This window comes from Lithobates pipiens, unplaced genomic scaffold (genome assembly GCF_037356315.1).
Source record: "Lithobates pipiens isolate NorthernLeopardFrog02 unplaced genomic scaffold, aLitPip1_a1.2 Scaffold_18, whole genome shotgun sequence".
Taxonomy (NCBI): domain Eukaryota; kingdom Metazoa; phylum Chordata; class Amphibia; order Anura; family Ranidae; genus Lithobates; species Lithobates pipiens.
This window is the reverse complement of record NW_027507758.1, coordinates 643,857,786-643,874,992: the sequence shown is the minus strand read 5'-3', so window position 1 is coordinate 643,874,992 and position 17,207 is coordinate 643,857,786. Positions and strand designations below refer to the sequence as shown.

At 44.4% G+C, this 17,207-nt stretch overlaps 1 protein-coding gene across 1 annotated transcript in view; it reads left to right on the top strand.

Moving 5' to 3' along the window:
* Positions 1–17,207, top strand: part of LOC143989797 (uncharacterized) — a 765,658-nt gene that overhangs the window by 647,889 nt on the left and 100,562 nt on the right. The window lies entirely within an intron of this gene.

The window sequence follows — 17,207 nt, the reverse complement described above, 5'->3', positions numbered from 1 at the left end:
AAATGGAAAGTGCTAATTTTAACGGCTAATATGCAAGATAGTGTCCTAAAAAGGGTTTGGCGACCTGCCTCCTGCCTCAGGGGACATGGGTCACTGCAAAAAAAAGTTTTAAAAACGGCCGTTTTGGCGGGAGCACTGATTTTAATGACGATTAAAGTGAAAAAAAAAAAGTGAAATATTCCTTTAAATATGGTGCCTGGGGGGTGTCTGTAGTATGCCTGTGAAGTGCCATGTGTTTCCCGTGTTTAGAACAGTCCCTGCACAAAATGACATTAAACGGAAATAACACCATTTAAAACTGCTTGCGGTTTTAATGTTATATCTGGTTCCTGCAATATGGATGAAAATCATTGAGAAACATGGCATGGGTAGCCCTCCCTGCCCATTACCAGCCTATTTGGGTCTTGTACGCATATTAAGGGGAACCCCGTACCCATATTAAAAAAAGGAAATGCGTGTGGCCCCCAGGCCCTATATACTCAGAACAGCAGTATACAGGCGGTGCAAACAAGACAGGGACTGTGTAGGTTTGTTGTGTTAAGTTGAATCTGTTTGTCATTTTCAACCGGTACATTTTTAAAGTGTAGCTCCAGTCAAAAAAAATATCTTTAAGCTTTTTGGAAAACATAGGGAAGGGTTATCACCCCTGTATAATTTGTTTTGTCATCCATCTTTTTTCATCTCACTTGCTGCTGTCTCCTTGCGTTTGCAAGTAGGAGATGTTTGTAAGTTGGATGTTTGAAAGTAGGGGCCTGCCCTATATTATAGCGGTATGTACTGGGTACAGAGCACGCAGACAGCACGCACTATCTCCTAACACTACTGACTGCAAGCTCTATTATTAACCACTTGTTAGCCCAATGTTTGCATAAAGTGAAAGATGAAGTTATGCTGAGTAAATAGATATCAAACATGTCACTCTTCAAAATTGCACATGCCCGTGGAATGGCGCCAAACGTCGCTACTTAAAAAATCCCCATAGGCGACGCTTTAAATATTTTTTTACTGGTTACATGTTTTGAGTTGCAGAGGAGGTCTAGGACTAGAATTATTGCTCTCGCTCTAACATTCTCGACGATACCTCACATGTGTGGCACATGCGAGCACATGGGGACATGGGCGCTTTAATTTTTATTTTATTTTTTTATTGTTCATTTTACTTTATTTATTTTAGTTTGACATTTTTTTCCCCAAAAATATATTTTTGATCACTTTTATTCCTATTACAAGAAATGTAAACATCCCTTGTAATAGGAATATGGGGTGACAGGTCCTCTTTACAGTGAAATCTGGGGGGTCAATATGACCCCACATCTCACCTCTAGGCTGGGAAGCCTGAAATAAAAAATAAAAAAAAGATTCTGGCTTTGATCGTACTGGCGAGTTGGTAGAAGCACCGGAGGGCGGTGAGGGATGGGGGGCGTCTATGGCTGGGTACTTCAGGGTATCACCGAGTATGGCTGGGTATCTCTGAGTATGGCTGGGTATGGCAATTTATGGCAGGGTATTACAGAGTATTGGCGGGGTATTGGCGGGGTACTACAGAGTAATAGCAGGGTACTGCAGAATATTGGGGGTACTGCAGAGTAATGGCGGGTACTGCAGAGTAATGGGGGGTACTGCAGAGTAATGGGGGTTACTGCAGAGTAATGGGGGTTACTGCAGAGTAATGGGGGGTACTGCAGAGTAATGGCGGGGTACTGCAGAGTAATGGCGGGGTACTGCAGAGTAATGGCGGGGTACTGCAGAGTAATGGCAGGGTACTGCACTGCAGAGTAATGGCAGGGTACTGCACTGCAGAGTAATGGCGGGGTACTGCAGAGTAATGGCGGGGTACTGCAGAGTAATGGCAGGGTACTGCAGAGTATGCACTGGTACTGCAGAGTATTGGCAGGGAATTGAGGGGTTAAATTCGGTGAGCAGCGATGTGGGCACTGCAGATGCAGCCCACATCGCTGCTGACACCGATCTCTTTCCCCTCCGCTGTACCGATCGGTACAGAGAGGGGAGGGAGGAACAGGCGTCATAACATGACGCCGGTTTGTTTCCAAGTGATCACTCCGTCATTTGACGGAGCAATCACGTGGTAAACGGCCACTATGTGCGGCCGTTTACCGTGATGCGCCGGGTCCTGTGGACCCGGCGGTCACGGATGCTCTCGAGTGCGCACACCTCGGGGCACGCGAGAGCACAATTCTGGGAGGCCGTTAATTAATGGCCTCTCTGAGTTAAACAACCGCCCTGAAGCCGTTAATCGGCAATGGGCAGTTGTTAAGTGGTTAAAGCTAGATCACTAGCTATATAGGTGAGGTGAATATAGTGGTGTATACTGCAGTCAGGGCACAGACAACAACCACTACACAGCAGCAAGATAGGAAATCAGCCAAAAACGATTGGTGTGTACTGTGTTGAAGGTACACAGAACACCCACTGCTTCAGATGCAAAGTAACACACTACAGGAGGCCGCCTTAAAGGCGGCCTTATATAGTGTGGGGCATGCACTACACAGCCTGAGCTATGATTGGCCACAGGCATCCTGCCTGTGGCCAATCATGGCTCTCCTCGCTGCCGGCGCTGCGATTGGCCAAGCATGCGGGGTCACAGTGCATGCTTGGCCAATCATCGGGCAGCAATGCACTGCGCCAACGCAGTGCATTGTGGTCCGCGCGCGTGTCACTCGAATTTTGACGCGAACGGCCAAAACGTTCGGAATTCGCCGAACGCACGAACAGCCAATGTTCGAGTCGAACATACGTTCGACTCGAACACGAAGCTCATCCCTAATGAGGATAGTGCTCACCCTATTTCCTTAGTGCATAGCATTCCCTATGCACAATATCTACGACTTTGATGGAATTGCACCAAATTTAGTGACTTTAACCCACAATCAGCCCTCCTTAGACAACGTTTACTAGTGAAATGGATATTTTGATGATAGGCAACTCCTATCCTCATATTGATTAGTGGTTCCAAATTAATAACTACTGCAGTAGGGAACAGACACAAAAGATACGCTCAGCATCTTCACAAATAACCGTTCTCCTTTATTATGACGCATTTGAAGGCTTTTATACACATGATTACGTAGGTATCACATTAATATTACAATTGTACGTTTATGGTAACAAGGGGCGTTACATAGGCAGGCTTATTCTAATCAGAACTCGAAAGAATGCAAAACATGTACTGAAAACATTATTAGTGCCGTGTGCACAGTGAGGGCATCATGTAATACATATAAAATAGAATACAATTATATACAGAACCTACAAATTTCCATTACAGTCTCCTCTCTTTTGATCAATATTTTGATCACTAACCATACCTGCTATCACCTTTAACCTGGAACCTCCACACGCTTAGGTGGAGGTAGTCCTGGCCAAAGAGGCAAAAACTCCATTGTGGAGAAAATAATAGCTGAGCAGCTTTTTTCATTACAAAATGACTTTTCACTGTGAAAAACAAATACATATTTACAGAGTACTGGCTGTACACTCCTGTGGCCAGAATGGCCTTCTAGCTTAATTGCTGGTATGCTGACTTATCAGCATATGTAAACACAGACAATTGTACATAAAATGTAAGAGGTATAAAAGACAAAAATGACTTCAACATGGCTAAACTACTTTTCAAATATATATATATATATCCCTTACAATTAAAGTAATTGAATCAAAAATTGCCCTAGACTGTGATCGCAAGAAGGAAACAAATCAAACACAGAGATTTCTTTCATTTAGTCATTTTTGCAGTGTCTGGTGTAGATCCAGGTCACTTTTCCTTCAAGTTTTGCAAAACTGTACATGAAATAGATGCTGTATTGAGTCTCCAAACATCTCCTTATATATAAATGTCTCTTAACAATCCACAAGTCACCTGGCTTTAATTTTAGATCCTTCCAAACTTTTAGGATCTGAAATTGGGGAGAAAACACATAAATGAGTTTGTCAAAAACCTTAAAAGATCAGCAACATTCTCTGTGAGATCCGAATGGAGGACTTCAGCTGCTGAGACAAAATATAAGCAAGTGAGCAACACTCCCCAACCAAATCCCATAGGGAGAGAGTCCAACATCCCCCTACGGGCTTGATAAAATATAATAAAACATAATAAAACATTCAGGCAAAAGTTTTCTAGTTTCTTACTCTACTTTGTCCGCTACATTGTAGACAGTAGGGGGTGTAAAAATAAAACCTGAAAATTTCTAGTAAGGACTCTCCTATAAAAATGATTTCCTCTGTTACTGTCTGTAGATTCTGCACTCTGTACTTAAAAACTACTTCTGAGAACACTTTTTTACTGTGGCCTTTGCAGTAGCATTTGTCACTGGACATCCATAAAACATGTCCATACAAACAAAATACATACTCGTAAGATCCTGACTCGGGCATCTGGATATATCTTTTTGTTATCTCTGGAAGGGATGTTCAGCTTTTGGTAACACCTTTGGTAACAGGTAAAACAAGAAGTGGTATGTTATAAAAACAACTGTGGAGAACCCTGGCTCTATCCCACGCTCATTTACTAAGGCAGCCATAACTACTTGTGACTGATGACACGGTCCATGTGTCAAGCTGAAGGGAAAAGAGTGTCTGGCAGACATAAATGATCACCCTTTCCAAAGTCTTGTTTCGTAAGAAGTTGCCCTCTGTGGACCACTTGTTCTTCTCGTTCTGGGGTCCTTAAAGTTGAATTATTAATCCCAGCTATACTGGGCCAGAACTAGGGTGGAATCTGTGAGTTTCACAGACCCAGCAAGTGTCCGGGGCTGTAAATGTAGCATCCTTAGAGTCACCTGGTCTGTTTCCATATGTGAGTTTTACTGTTAGTATGGCTACCTCAGCAAGAACCTGGAAGGCTGAAAACAGCCGATCAAATTAACTTGGCGTGCTTGATTGGTTTACCTGCCGAAGTAAAAACAAACTTCTGGCCCTTCAAATGGAACCAAAAGCTCTCTATATCTTGACTATCTATATAAATATATACTCTTTTTATAGCTCACAGGCTTTTCTAAAACATGGAGCTCTGCTTCTTGAGCTGGGGAAAAAGGATCCAATGACTCTGAATACAGAGTATCCTTCTGGGTGATAAACTTCATCCTCGGTATAAAACCAGCAATAACACTACAAAAAAGTAATTACTCGGGTCTTCTGGGAGTGTGTCCTGCACTGGGCTCACAGCAGCTGATTCCCACGTCATCAATTTAACACATGTGTTTTTTCTTTGTCTCCAGCCTCCTCCAATAGAGGCAATAAGGTGGCTTGATTCAAATGTACACATTTTTCATTGTTAGATTTGTACATAAACACACAAAACAAATTCATATTTTGAACCTTTCATTAGACAAACACTTAGCTATATATTTGCCGTGCAGAATGTCGGACTATAAAAAATTAAATATTCAACCAAAATAATATCTGTAACTTTGTCTAATAGCAACTTTGCATAAAGCTACAGCTCTGATCTATCGGGGTGAACCCTTCATTACTGGGTCCAGCTTGCATAAATATAACAATGGCTTGTTTTCTATGATGCTGTTTGTATAAGAACTCCAGTTTCATGTTTCAAAAAGACAACTTTTTCCTGGCAATATTATAATAAATGATAAGAATACCCTGCAGTCATGCAGAGATGTCCATAAATCCTAAATATTCTTCTACTTATACACACTGCACTTACAAGGAAAAGGGGCACATCATTTCACAATCCACACATTCTGCTTTGGATTTCAAAAATAAAAATACATAAAAACAAAAGGACCAACAATATGTATGACGGACCAGAAAGCACTTGGCCATCAAAAACTATAAACCAACTGGCTGCAGGCAGCAGCTATCCTAACAGAATGTATGGACTTGATGTGATGGGTCTGTTATATTTACATGTTATTATTACTCTCACATAATGGACCACACATCAAGTTATTATCAGACTTTAAGATTTAATTTTTGTAGAAAAACTTCCTTATGTATCCCATCCATCTTGGCTTTGTTAAACATTATTGCAGCTCTATTCAAATTAACAACCTCATCTTAATCTTTTTTTTTTCTTTCCACTCAATAAATGTAAAATTACAAAATTGTTATCTTAATCTAAACTAATTCCATTTTTACCAATTTCCCCATTAACCTGGATTTCATTTACAACCAAAGGTTGTCTAAACCAGTTTCAATATATCTATATTTATTAATAACATTGTTAAACTCATATTAGAAATTAATACTCATATGATAATTTCAATATCACACACTAATATATATGCACAGATAAATGTCCTTAAAGGGGGACATATTACTTAATTTTACTCAATTTCTCTCTTTTTTTTTTTAAATGCACTGTTTCCACTATCAAAAGATATTCAATTAGTGTAAGACATGGTTAATTTGTAACCTTCATGTTACCATGTTTGGAAAACAGATTCAAAAATAATTGTGATCACATTGTTTATCATTAGATTCGTTAACCCGGCACATTTTGTTATAAATGTTTTGTCTAAAAAACTGAAATTGGCATGATGTCCTCCTAGCTTATCACCAACTCTCATCCCAGCTACATTCTTTGAGGAGAGCACAAAGGGGGGGGGGGTCACATCTGCGTGCATGACACAAGCGAGCGAACTAAAGGTTCCAGCATTCACAAACATACTCAAATATATCTCTAAAATTGCTTACATTATTCCCATTTGTACACAACACATGCATATCATTCTCTCACTTTCTTTTAATACTTCCTTGCTTAAACTTCTGCTTTCTTTATTTTGTTCTGATATCCTTTGCATCCAATGTATTGTAATCCCATACTTCACATACTGTAACTTCTATGATCAGACGGGCAGCTATAGTGCTCATCCCATCTTCCCTCTCTGACAACATATAAAGCATTCTGTTTTAACTCTCATTACTGTTTCTTGACTTTACTAGTTGTAGTGCCTGACCCCAAATTCATCCCACAACTTAACATCAAAAAGTCCCTTTCTGCCTAGTGTTAATGTCACTCTTGATCCATCCTGCTCACATAAATAGCTGTTTCTCTAGCTGTATACTCTGCATGATTCTTTGTCCCTATGGACTTTGGTGGTAACCCAGTTACTCTTTGTGGATCCCTGTCCACTTTAACCATTAATCTAGGGGCTCAGTATAGGCGGAACCGCACCTTCAATTCATATATAGCGCTCCTCTTGCGCTGGGCATTTTTGAGGGTCTCTTACCCATCATTCCCTTACTTAATTTAATGCCCATAATGACTGGCCAGTCTTCTCTACGTGTGCCTATACCCTCTTGCCTCTAAACTACTTTATCTAGCAGATGTACTACATTATACTCTGTGAACAGCACTATTCTTCTCTTTCTCTATAACACTTTGATGGACAGTAGACAGTGACAACATAACATATAACCACTAATCAATACAGTTCGATTAAGGGGAGTAAAATAGGTACCCTTTGTCCCGAAAATGCCTTACCGATCAAGGAAGTCTGATAACTCAAATGTAAGCAAAAGGCTTACATCAGCCGGCTAATTATCAGAAATTCCCGGATCGTCTCAAGCTCCTCGTTTCGGATACTCAGGGTCACCTGATAACCCCTGCTGGGCTGGCTTCGCCACCTGAAATGGATATTTTGATGATAGGCAACTCCTATCCTCATATTGATTAGTGGTTCCAAATTAATAACTACTGCAGTAGGGAACAGACACAAAAGATACGCTCAGCATCTTTCCAAATAACCGTTCTCCTTTATTATGACGCATTTGAAGGCTTTTATACACATGATTACGTAGGTATCACATTAATATTACAATTCTATGTTTATGGTAACAAGGGGCGTTGCATAGGCAGGCTTATTCTAATCAGAACTCGAAAGAATGCAAAACATGTACTGAAAACATTATTAGTGTCGTGTGCACAGTGAGGGCATTGTGCAATACACATAAAATAGAATACAATTATATACAGAACCTACAAATTTCCATTACAAGGGGCTCCCACCATCCCTGTGCTGTGCTGACTTCCTGGGTTTTTTAACTTCATCAAAACTAATAATCGTAATTAACGAACATTCTTATTTTGTCCGATTCTGAATCTCGACAGTATCGACGGTGCCAGTCTCTCCCACTCCCATATTAAAAAAGGTCATTTTCCCAACCCCCACTCAGCAGAAGAAGAAAACCTCTGATTGGTCAACAAAACACCAGTCACGTTTCCGTTGAGATGCTGTCTATAAAATTAGTCAAACCCCAAATTTGGTTGGGATTTTTAAGGCAATGTAAAAAATGTACTAGTTGTATATAAAAAATATATTTTATTATAAATACAAAAAGAAGAAAACATTACTGTTGTATATACAAAGAAAGTCCATAATATGACAATGTTGCGTTGGCATACAGTAAAGCATAAAACAATACCACATGCAAAAGTTTATGCGACAAAGCGAGCGGCTATTTCTCCTACGCGTTTCGAAAAGTATATGTAAATAGTTTCTTCTTCAGGGAAGCCACTTTCTGTGAACACATAACACACAATAAATATATCAAAAATACATTTACAAAATAACATTCAAAGTCAACATTTGACTACTCACATGTTTGTTTTTAACATCAAAAGGACATTTCTCTTTCTTGGCACCGCCCAAAACAAAAAAGACGGACCAAAGAGGAAAAATAATAATAATGATGATGATCTGCTGAATTGTCACCGCACTACAAAGCCCAGGAGTCTGGAAGACTCAACAATAGATGGGAACAAAATAGCTTCTTTAGTACATGTCCAATGGCTCATCAAGTGAGAAAACCCACGTTATATGAGCCCTCGATAATCAGGAGGACCTAAGGCAGAGAAAAAACCAAGGAATATTTTAATTTTTACTCCCATCTTATCACTTTTCTTTAAAGAGAGAGATCACTCAATTATTGCTTACCGCAGTATTAGAGTCCAACATTCATAAACCAAGTTCCTTAGTTTTCCTGCCAATACAATCAAATCCTGAAAATCCTGAGGACATGTGAAAGATTCCCACCTGTTAGGGCTTCTGGCGTTTGCCTTAAATAGCCCAGGTCTGATTGATTGGCGCCAAAGAGTCCTCCAATCAAAACGATAACTCCTCCTAACTACTAATAAACTCCCTTAATAGGAGGTCTTACTTGAAAGCTATTCCAATCACAAGGCGCCCTCATTGCCCAAACAACAGTGTCATCACTGTTGTTGTGTACACATCCGGTGTGCCAACCACAAACGGAACCCGAGATAGCGACAGCCGGAACCGGAAGTAGCGCCATCCTCAACCGGAAGTGGTGCTCATCCAAGACCTCCGGACGTGAAGACATCTCCGCAACCGGAAATGACGATGTCACACATCAGACGGCTTAGACGGATGCCACAAGAAAACCAAATGAGGAGATGGCGGCGTCGTCACCAAGGAGACAGCGCCGCTTATCTCCCCTACATAGATAGAACAATACCTGAAAGGGCAAAGAAGAGAGAATAGACCATTCATCGCTTGGTACATTACGATCTTTTTTAAACTCATTTTGTTCCATTGAAAATGATTACCACATTTAAAGGGACCCTTCCTCAATCAAGTTGTTTTAATGGGCATATGGATATTTAATCCAAGAAGGGTGGCAAATTTAATCACAAACAAATCCCTAATGTATTTTTCAGGTGTGATATGACATCCAAGGCAAGAACTAAAACCACCGACACAGGAAAAAATTGGATAAGTCTGAGACAACCACATAAGGGGCCGACTAAGAACGAACCCAAAGCCAATACAACAACTCCTAATCAGGAATGGATGGGGAAAAGAAAAAAAACCCCCATAACCTCTCCTCTATGGAGTCATGTAAATGGGCACACCTGTGCCAGGAGTGTGGTGACAGCAGATCCTATCTATAAGAATTATGCCCTGTTACACCCATGTGTTAGCAGTGTCAAATGTTGTTCACAAAGAATGGGTACAAATATATTTCATATGGAAAACCTATTGTAATAAAATGCAAATAAATAAAATAGAATAACCTTAAAAAAAAAAAAAAAGGGGGGGAAACATGAAAAGGAAACTCAATTACCTCTACATCTCTACACCAATTCATTAGTCAGTTTTTCCCGAAACATAGCCATCCAGAAATGGCCTAAAACTTTCTGTTTCATTAAGGCCTGGGGGGGTTGTAGCTTCTAAAGACCTAATCCAGCGCATTTCGCGCTACAAGGCCGCGTACACACGGGCGGACTGTTCGCCCAACCTTGTCCGCTGAACAGTGTTTGGGCGGACAGTCCGCTCGTGTGTGGGCTTTCAGCGGACAGTTTGAGCGGACAGTTGGACGGACAAAGTCTTTCGGAAATTCCGAAAAACTGTCCGCTGAAACTGTGTTTGAGCGAACAGTCCGCCCGTGTGTGGGCCTGTCCGCTGTACTTTCGAAATGAGCGGACTGTTCCCGCTCGGAAAGTCCGCCCATTTCGAGCGCGTGTACAGGTAGGCGGGGCCCGCGAAGGAGACGTCGCGGGCTCCGCCGCCTGGAATGGGCTTAAAGGGGAACCCCAACGCCGAAAAAAATCGGCGTGGGGGTTCCCCCCAAGTCCACACCAGACCCTTGTCCGAGCACGCTACCCGGCCGGCCAGGAAAGGGGGGCGAGCGAGCGCGCCCCCCCTCCTGAGCCGTGCCAGGCCGTGTGCCCTCAACATGGGGGGGTGCCTTGGGGAAGGGGGGGCCGCGCGGCCCCCCCACCCCAAAGCACCTTGTCCCCATGTTGATGAGGACAAGGGCCTCTTCCCGACAACCCTGGCCGTTGGTTGTCGGGGTCTGCGGGCGGGGGGCTTATCGGAATCCGGGAGCCCCCTTTAAGAAGGGGGCCCCCGGATACCGGCCCCCCACCCTATGTGAATGAGTATGGGGTACAATGTACCCCTACCCATTCACCTGTGAAATAAAGTACAAATAAAAACACAACACAGGGGAAAAAAATATTTTATTGCACAGCCGGGGGTCTTCCGTCTTCGGGGGTCTTCTCGCCGGACTCCTCCGCTATGTGTGTGTAGCTCTTTTGCTAGCGGAGGAGTCCGGCTTTCTTCTTCCCCGCCGCCGGCCTCTTCTCCCGACTTCGGGGGTCTTGTCCCCCTCTTCGGTTCTTCTGCCGGGCCACCGCGCCTGGTCCGGTGGCCCGGTCTTCTGTCGCCGTCTTCCGTTCTTCTGTCGCCGCCTTCGGTTCTTCTGCCGGGCCACCGCGCCTTCTTGTAGCTCTTTTACAGGCGGTGGCCCGGTCTTCTGTCGCCGTCGCCGCCTTCCGTTCGTGTTCTTCTTCTTGCTCTTCTTGTTCTTCTCCAGGCGATGTTGACACGTCGCTCTCTCCGGCCGGAATGCTAGAGCCGCGCTGTGCGGTCACTTATATAGTGACAATGGGGCGGGGTCACATGGTATATGTCACATGGGTTGGTCACATGGGTTGATGTCACATGGGGACTATGACATCGTAAGGGGGCGGGGTCACCATGTGACCAACCCATGTGACATATACCATGTGACCCCGCCCCATTGTCACTATATAAGTGACCGCACAGCGCGGCTCTGGCATTCCGGCCGGAGAGAGCGACGTGTCAACATCGCCTGGAGAAGAACAAGAAGAACAAGAAGAAGAACACGAACGGAAGGCGGCGACGGCGACAGAAGACCGGGCCACCGCCTGTAAAAGAGCTACAAGAAGGCGCGGTGGCCCGGCAGAAGAACCGAAGGCGGCGACAGAAGAACGGAAGACGGCGACAGAAGACCGGGCCACCGGACCAGGCGCGGTGGCCCGGCAGAAGAACCGAAGAGGGGGACAAGACCCCCGAAGTCGGGAGAAGAGGCCGGCGGCGGGGAAGAAGAAAGCCGGACTCCTCCGCTAGCAAAAGAGCTACACACACATAGCGGAGGAGTCCGGCGAGAAGACCCCCGAAGACGGAAGACCCCCGGCTGTGCAATAAAATATTTTTTTCCCCTGTGTTGTGTTTTTATTTGTACTTTATTTCACAGGTGAATGGGTAGGGTACATTGTACCCCATACTCATTCACATAGGGTGGGGGGCCGGTATCCGGGGGCCCCCTTCTTAAAGGGGGCTCCCGGATTCCGATAAGCCCCCCGCCCGCAGACCCCGACAACCAACGGCCAGGGTTGTCGGGAAGAGGCCCTTGTCCTCATCAACATGGGGACAAGGTGCTTTGGGGTGGGGGGGCCGCGCGGCCCCCCCTTCCCCAAGGCACCCCCCCATGTTGAGGGCACGCGGCCTGGCACGGCTCAGGAGGGGGGGCGCGCTCGCTCGCCCCCCTTTCCTGGCCGGCCGGGTAGCGTGCTCGGACAAGGGTCTGGTGTGGACTTGGGGGGAACCCCCACGCCGATTTTTTTCGGCGTTGGGGTTCCCCTTTAAGCCCATTCCAGGCGGCGGAGCCCGCGACGTCTCCTTCGCGGGCCCCGCCTACCTGTACACGCGCTCGAAATGGGCGGACTTGCCTCCGCCTTACGTGGGCGAGTCCGTTCATTTCAAAAGTTGAGCGAACTGTTTGCCCAACCTTGTTCGTCAAACAGTCCGCTCGTGTGTGGGCAAGTCCGCTCATGCAAATTTTGAGCGGACTGTTTGACAAACTGTTTGCCGAACAAGGTTGGGCGAACAGTCCGCGCGTGTGTACGCGGCCCAAGAGTATTTTGTTCCAATCCCCTTCTCTAAGTGGTATATGTACTCGATCCACAACAGTGAAATTCACAGCAGGCATCCTGTAGGCATGAGCTTTTGCTACATGTCTACCCAGTGGAAGATTTAAATTGCAGATCCTCATACTAGACAGATGTTTACTTATACGTTGGCCAAATTCTTGTTTGGTCTTCCAATATAGAAAGCACCACACTCACATTGAAAAAGATAGACTACACCTCTCGTTTTGCAATTAGCAAAATGTTTTAACCGAAAATTCTCACCATTCGGTAACTTAAAAGTTGTGCGTTGCCTTATGAATTGACAGAAAGAACAGGACCCACATGGGTAGGTCCCCCAGGTTTTGCATGGATCTAAACGTTGACTTCCTTTGTACTCACTTTGTGTCAATGAGTCTCCAATGGAGCCAGCCTTTCCGAAAAGTAATTTGAGGTTTTGGGGTGATAACAGTAGACAAAACTGGGTCCTCCGTTAACACCGACCAATATTTAGTGAGAATTTTTATTTTATTTTTTCATGTTCATTCGAGAACCGTAATATTAATCTAGTTTTATTGTCAGCCTTATTAGATTTCTTTTTTCCAAACAACAACACTTGTCTATCTTGGCTCTTAACACGGTTAAAAGCCTTTTTCAGACAAGTTTTAGTATAGCCTCTTGATAGTAATCTCCTACTCAGTTCATCTGCCTCCTCCTGGAAAGCTTCTTCAGTTGTACAATTTAGTTTTATTCGTAACAGTTGACTGTATGAATTCATTATTTTCTAATCTAACCAAAGTACTTGAAAAAAAGTCAGCCCTACACTGGCATATACAGTCCTTAGAACGATAGATCCAAGAAAATATTAATCCGATTGGTTTGAGAATTCAGATATTCCCCATTCTCAGCCATATTTCTAATGAGCTGAAGAAGAATTGGGAATCTCACTTGAATGATTGCTCAAAAAATCTGATGACTTTATTACAAAAAGAGTATAAACAGCAATTTCCGGTTGCGGAGATGTCGTCATGTCCGGAGGTCTTGGATGAGCACCACTTCTGGTTCCAGTTGAGGATGGCGCTACTTCCGGTTCCGGTTGTGGTTGGCGCTATCTCGGGTTCTGGTGGTGGTTGGCACACCGGATGTTTTGAGGTTTGACTAATTTTATCTACTATTCAGGGATGATGGCAATTACATGCCATAGCATATGAGTCTAACAATATTCTTTATTAGATGCTGTCTAAATTGGTCCTAGTGTATGAATGTGAGTTGGGGACCTTAGACTGTAAGCTTCTTGAGGGTAGGGACCGATGTGAATGTACAATGTATATGTAAAGCGCTGTGTAAATTGATGGCGCTATATAAGTACCTTAAGTAATAATAATAAATAATAGTGCAGCGCAGTATAACCTATATATCATTGTTTGAAACACCAATAAATAAAATGGAAATAACTAATTGCAATATTCCCTACAGTGTATTCTTATATACGTAATTAAAAGCACAGTGCAAGCAGTCCATATATATATAAGATTTCATGTGTTATATAACATCAGTGTTGATAGAGAACTCGTTTATATCAAACAGTGTGTGAGACCATCCCCCACCGTGCTCATCCGTCCTCACTGGGACCAGTATCATGTGCACACCACCACCAGACACATTTAGTGTGTGAGACCATCTCCCGCTGCAGGGCCGCCTTTTTGCATGGGCACGCTATTCAGTTGCCCGGGGGCCCCACCTGTCCAATGACTCCAGCCAGGGCCGGGCTGGCCTACCGGGATAACGAGAAATTTCCCTGTTCCGCCTATCACACGAACTGGTCTAGGGGGGCTGGACCTTGTTACAGCACGGCCGCCAAACACAGACCCAGCCAGCTCCGTGATACACAGGAGGAGATGCCCGCTGTGTGTGTGTGTGTTACCAGGCAATGGTGAGTATGTATTAATTGGCACAGTGATGCTGCATTCATGGGCACAGTGAGGCTGCAATGGTGGGCACAGTGAGGGTGCAATGGTGGGTACAGTGAGGCTGCATTCATGGGTACAGTGAGGCTGTAATGATGGGCACAGTGATGCTACCATGGTGGGTACAGTGAGGCTGCATTCATGGGTACAGTGAGGCTGCAATGATGGGCACAGTGATGCTGCAATGGTGGGCATAGTGAGGCTGCATTCACGGGTAGAGTGAGGCTGCAATGGTGGGCACAGTGAGGCTGCATTCAACTCAAATAATGGTCACTCTTTTGCTCCTTCACGATCTCTCTCATCCACGCCCAAAACAGCCAATCCTCCTACGCTCTCCCTGCTGGGTGCTTGTGCTGATAACTTCACATAGATTTCTTTCAGGAAACTCTCTCCTCTCTCCGCCTACAGCTCAGCTCCGCTTCTCTCAAATCCGTTATTGACATGTAATCACAAACATAGATTCCATAGTGCTCTCTGCTTGTTACTTAATGAATACAGCCCCAAAACAGGCACACTTACAAGATCAAACATTTAAAACGGCATATGTCTTAACTATGTTCCCTCAGTGTGTTCTAACTGTAGGGGGGATGGGCTACCAGTGACGTGACAGAAATCACTTTTCCTGATCACTGGATGCAATATATCGCTGACATGTCACTAGGCAGAACGGGGAATGCCTTCTTTACATTCTGCCTGTGTACAAGGCAATCGCGGGTCACCGGCAGAGATTAATCCACCTGACCTGCGGACACGCTCCCACAATGTGCAGGAACGGTGATTTGCTCAGGAGAGCCACTCTGCCACCGTGTAATTGTGGAGGTCGGTCGGCAACTAGTTAAATACATACTGACCTTCATATTACCTCCTGATATCCTCATCCCATTATTGTACAACCAATCCAGATAATTCTCTGTTATAAATGTTCTCTGTCTACAGGGAAACCTTCATAGATGACAGCACCAATGAGGATGGAGGAGGACCGGAGTCACATGACTGAGAAGATACTAAACCTCACCCTGGAGATCATCTACCTGCTGACCGGAGAGGTGAGGAGGATTCTGGGAGGTCACATGACATCACTCTTATCTCTATTAATAAAACACAGACCTGACCGGCGAGGTGAGGAGGATTCTAGGAGGTCACATGACATCACTCTTATCTCTATTAATAAAACACAGACCTGACCGGAGAGGTGAGGAGGATTCTGGGAGGTCACATGACATCACTCTTATCTCTATTAATAACACACAGACCTGACCGGAGAGGTGAGGAGGATTCTGGGAGTCTAACATGATATTCCTATTGGTTCCTCAATACAGAGATTTCCTCTTCTGAAGTCAGGTGATCATATGACCATCACAGTGCCTCCGTGTGACCCCCTAAAACCTGAAAGACACAACATGGAGAAGATTCTAGAAGTCACCAAGAAGATGATGGAGCTGCTGACAGGAGAGGTGAGGAGGATTCTGGGAATTGTGGGACATTATCCAGTAACAGACAAGGGATGTGTCTGGATGGTGACTGTATCATTGTGTGTGTCAGGTTCCTATAAGGTGTCAGGATGTCACTGTCTATTTCTCCATGGAGGAGTGGGAGTATTTAGAAGGACACAAGGATCTCTACAAGGACGTCATGATGGACAATCAGCCGCCCCTCACATCACCGGGTAAGAGGAGACTTTATTGTAAAGGAGAGAGCAGTACGGAGGCTCCACCTAGATCCCCCATCATCTGATAAACACATAGAAACAATGTATTCAGTCAGTGTGTGTGTTTCCTACAGATGGATCCAGTAATGGGAACCCACCAGAGAGATGTCCCCGTCCTCTGTATTCCCGGGATTCCACACAGGAAGATCACACCATCCCCCACTGTTACAAGGTTGGTGGGACGGATCATCTAGAACATGGACTTGTGTGACGATGTGTGGATTTTTTTATAATAAATCTTCTATCTCACAGATGATTTTCTCTCTCATTTTCTTGGTTTAGAGTGGAGATCCAATGGATATAGAATTTGAGGTGAAATCAGAAGAAGAAGAGAGGTATGTGAGGGATGATCAGCAGTCTATGGAGGAGGATGGAATAACGGGGACATTTATAGAGGAGGACACTCCTACAGAGATCAGCACAGGTGGGTCATTAACACTAAATACATTCCTCCACCCATACTGCTCACTGATTGGTCCAGAGTAGGGCGGGGACTGGGTGATAATCTTCCTTCACTGTGCTTCAGACACAATTTATGTATCTAGACTGGATTTATGGAGATTCTGGGGTTCAGCTGGCAGCAAAATGTTCATTTTCCCCATAGATGTTACTAGATCTAGGCACCTGGGGTATGTGATTTGGGTCTTCTGCCCCATACCCGGGTATGACAAGATCTCTGACAGAACAATCCCCCCAGGATTACTTGTTGTGTTGTCTGCTGGCTGTGCCGGGTGGAGGGATATGTCTGTATAGTCTCAGACCCAAGTCACTGAGTGCAGTCTCAGGAGATGGGAGGCAGCGGTGAGGGACCTCTGCAACTTGTCTCATGTAATCATTTCATCTTCCACTGATTACTGAATACCAATATTATGAGTCC